Source organism: Saccostrea cucullata, unplaced genomic scaffold, assembly GCF_032062105.1.
Source record: "Saccostrea cucullata isolate Sc308-1 unplaced genomic scaffold, CSIRO_AGI_Scuc_v1 ctg6934, whole genome shotgun sequence".
Classification (NCBI taxonomy): Eukaryota; Metazoa; Mollusca; class Bivalvia; order Ostreida; family Ostreidae; genus Saccostrea; species Saccostrea cuccullata.
The window spans coordinates 40,785-45,231 of NW_026931240.1; the positions used below are offsets into that span (position 1 = coordinate 40,785).

Below are 4,447 nucleotides of genomic sequence, written 5' to 3' on the forward strand. Positions count from 1 at the left end.
TGTCTTAAATTTTAGGAAAAAATCATACTACATAATGGGGTTTAAATTCAACCTGGAACAAGTTAATTATCTTACACCCTACCCTACCCCCTTCCTTTAGAAGGATGCAATTTTGAAGAATATGGTGACTAAGAGAGATTATCAAGAATTTATCAAAATATTTCACAGAAAATGAGTAAATTCTTTGTAATATTCTTCTAAATTACATTTTGTATCACAAAAACAATTTATACATGTACACCTAGACACATGTTGCCCTGTTTGACCTTTTTGCACTTAAATTAAAAAAGATAAGAAGTTTTCCTTATATCGTTCAAATTGACTTTGATAGATAGAATTAATCAAAATATTTCAAAGAAAGTGAGTAAAATTCCAAGTAATATTCTTCCAAATTACATTCTATATCACAGAAAACAATTTATACATGTACACCTAGACACATGTTGCCCTGTTTGACCTTTTTGCACTTATATTAAAAAAGATAAGAAGTTTTCCTTATATCGTTCATATTGACTTTGTAGAATTATTATACATATGATTCTTGGATGAATTATCAAAGACAATATGTTTTGACCAATTCTGTGCATAAGTAAACTGGTTTTATTATCTTCCTTTGACAACAATAGAATGATTAATTTCTCTTTTCTTGTAACAATTCCTTTTTTATTCCAAAAACATGTACAACATAAATAAGTAAACTCAGTGATTATAAAGTTTTGAACACAGAATCAATCCATGGCATGTTATCCTTGTTTTAAAAATATTCAGATAAAAAGGTGTTATGTATTACACTGTTAAATGAAGACTGCCTGGCCATCAGTTGTCAGATATTAATATACTAAAGCATGGTCAAAAATGCTAAATACATGGTAAAAAGTGCAAGAAAATTGGGTGATTTGGTTATCATTACATACATACAAAAATAGTGTAATAATTTACAAAAAATACATACATTGTATTAGAGGTAATAATTTGTAACTTTAAAGTATAGATTTTGCAAACAGATTCATAAAAGTTAGAGGAATCCCACCATAAACTGTATGTGATACTGTACAATTTTTAAACTCATGATGTAGTTCAAAAAAATAAAGTGAATACATTCAGTACATGTATGGTAAGGAAAAACTTGCTATTTTGCTTTTTGTCTTATTGGCTAACAAAGATCAATGTAAACATGTATACATTTTTAATTGCCATCGTATGCAGCCAGTTGCGTCATGTTCAAGGATCCTGACAATTCCGTTGTTTTTATGTCAATACAACAAAGGTGTTCTCTCACAAGGATCTGCAGTAAGCAAAATTCACTCTGTAAATTCAGATTTTGAAGCACGTCTTATGGTGTGATATGTCCCTTCCTCTTTACCGTCTCCTTCTGGTAGTTCTTTTTCTGAAAAGAACAAAATATTTTAATACAATAAGAATGAAAATACATGTTTTACTTCTTTCTTACACTGCAGACATAATATATGACTATGTCTATATGAATATAAGACACTTTTGAGATACCTTTTTTATATAATGTCATGAATTTTTTAAATTAAATGCATATAAAGTCAGCCTCATTAATCTGGGCACTTTTGCTCCCAAAGAAATTATTTGGATTAATGAATTGTCTTAATTAAACAAACTGCCAGGTATTTAAGGATAAAGATCAAATATTTTAGTTTCTAAATGTAGGCCACACTCTAAGGCCAAGACCATGGGGTTAAAGGAAAAAAAATAAACGTGAAATACAAAGACTCAGCACAAACTATTCAAGAGTTAATACCAAAGGATCAACTTTTTGTGGAAATAAAAAACTACATGTACCTGTCAGTTACACATCAAAGCATATACAACTAGCAACCTAACTATTATATGTGGAATTAAAATACTTTTCTTTTTACATCTTATTCCATTTTTTTTTAATTCAGTTATGTCCCTAATTACCTTATTGATATAAATCCAATATTCTTTTGTAACACTGCATATGACACTTGATTAGCCAAGGATCCTATATTTCCATGGGATCTGTAACATGATGAAAATAAAATAAATAGCTTGATCTTTTTTTTTTTTAAATGTAGAATTTATTAACAATTTTGATTTATTTTGCAAATTTAGCTATGATAATGTGAAGAGGTCAATATTGTTAAAAGACCATGTCAATTACAAGTTTTTTTAACAATACTGACTTCTTCATATTATCACACCAATTCTTTGGTGCTTTAGTTGAAACAATTTCATTCAAGTTAGAAAACATCTTTACATTTTACAAGTTTTTTTGGTTATTCAGTTTTGAATTCAATTTACAACATGACTTTTTATATGTTTATACACAAATATTCAACCATACATGTATTTAAGTCAATAGAACACCTACATGTAAGTAGTGATGCAGGGATCCCCGGTTAGATTCTCAGTCCAGACATACATGTTCCTCGTTTCCTGACACACAAGTATCAGGCCACTTTATGTTCAGTTTGCTGTAGCAGATCTGGCTTGAACTTTCCTGAAATATTCATATGATCTTTGAGAAATTATTGACTTAAGAAAATGCTTCTATATGTATACAATAATACTGTATGTACAGTATGGTGTTTAAATTAAAAATACAAGGACTAAAAATCATAAATTTCAATTTTTAATACATACATTATAAAACACCTCCCTTTTACCACCCCCTTGAAAAAAATTTCTGGATTTTCCCTGATACATGTGCAAGTGAAAATTGAAAGAAAAAATACAAACCAATGGCTATTTTTGGAGTTAATGTAAAAAGCACCCTTGACATTCCTCTTTCCAGATGACACTTGATTTGCCACATTATTTCAGCAAAGAACGCTGAATACACTGTCTAGTTCATAGCTTGCTTCACCTGTAGTATTAAATATTTCTTTTATAATCTATGAATATGATATCTGTTTATAATCAGGGCCCTTTTGAGCATTAAACAAATACACACATGAATTTATTACAGGTACATGAATATTACATAAGGCTAAAAAAAATAGTCTTGTTATCTGCTACCTGACTGACCCTATTTTTTGTCACTTGAATTGATCCTAAAGTTGTTTCTTTTTTTTTTCAATGCAACTTTTTACAATTTGCTTGTTATTTCAAAAAGACAAAAAATTTGCAAGTAAATATCCACTATCATTTATAAAAGGGGTTATGATAATTAAAAAGCATCTGCCATCCAAAGCAGAGAAAGTTTATACATTTCTGCATTTGAACAATTTAAGCAAAATATGTTTTTCCATTTTTGATTTTTTGAGTAACTAAACACCACCTCGTGTGTTAGGCACAGATAAGTATGATTACTTTACATTTTTACCAAATGAATCCGGCCTTTATCATGTTCTGACACCAGAAATATTCGGTTTTATTCCTCTATTCTAGAAGTTACAGTCTGGTCATGAAATAAGTTTTAATTTTTAGCTAAATAAAACTACTTTAGGAAGGAAAAAATTCTATGAAGGTTATTGGTAATTGAAGCTAAATATACTGTTTGTACCAGACCTGTGCGTAAACAAACAAGCACCATACTGTCCATAGTCATGATCGATATATTATAAAGTCGTAAATATTCACCTTATGTATCTGACACGGACACAGCATATAAAAAATCTGTTCTGCAAAAATTTTACTTCTTCCGTCATACCAATTAACATCTGTAGGGTCCTGGTCTTGAAAATGTCTATACAGAAAATCAGGCAACATCGATACCGGTGTACCCACGTGGTGCTGCACCGGACAAGGAGTAGTTTCATCAAAATTACGTTCATGTTCGGCTTCAGTCTCACTTCTATTTGATTCTCATGAAGATGCTTCAATTTCGAGAACCGTAAAGATTTAATACGTATGGTAACTTTGTCTTCTAAGTCGAGGAAATTTCTCGATCGCTTCGTCGGCCATCTTGTAGCATAGACAATAATGTGTAAATGGAGACTTTTATTTGACGGCGTTCCGGAATCCGGAAAAAAAGCACGTGCAAATATGCGAATTCTTTCTATCACGTGATTGCTATCGGTCTCTACCTTAAGTATGTATACCTAGATTGTAGTTCATGATTTAACAGACAGACTTACGGACAAAGCGTAAGAGGAAAAATAAAACAAACGTGTACTCTTTTTTTTATACAGGAATGTACATTTACGTATCTGGGACCATGAACACCTTCTGAGCAAATTAAAGACATATACAAACTTTTGTTTAAAAATTAAAATTAACAATTTGAGTCATGTTTTTAACAGTATAATTAAGAAGTTTCACCGAGTAGTTTTTGAATTTTTATTCAAATTTTCACAAAAATGGGATTTGAAGTGAAAATATATTTGTATATATTAAAAAGGATGGTCTCAGAGAGGCAGAATTTTTAAAATCATAGAAGTTTACAGTTTTTCTTTGTATTCTAGAAATTTACTACTTGCATCATTTTTAATTAAATTAGACCCAAAAAATATAC

At 30.1% G+C, this 4,447-nt stretch overlaps 1 long non-coding RNA gene across 1 annotated transcript; it reads right to left on the reverse strand.

Annotated features, from left to right (window-relative positions):
• Positions 1–821: 821 nt before the first annotated feature.
• Positions 822–4,020, reverse strand: LOC134231919 (uncharacterized). Its single transcript, XR_009984657.1, has 5 exons — positions 3,574–4,020; positions 2,731–2,857; positions 2,363–2,491; positions 1,930–2,010; positions 822–1,387 (listed from the first exon to the last, which is right to left on the reverse strand). It is a non-coding gene; the product is annotated as an uncharacterized LOC134231919 (long non-coding RNA).
• Positions 4,021–4,447: the final 427 nt, after the last annotated feature.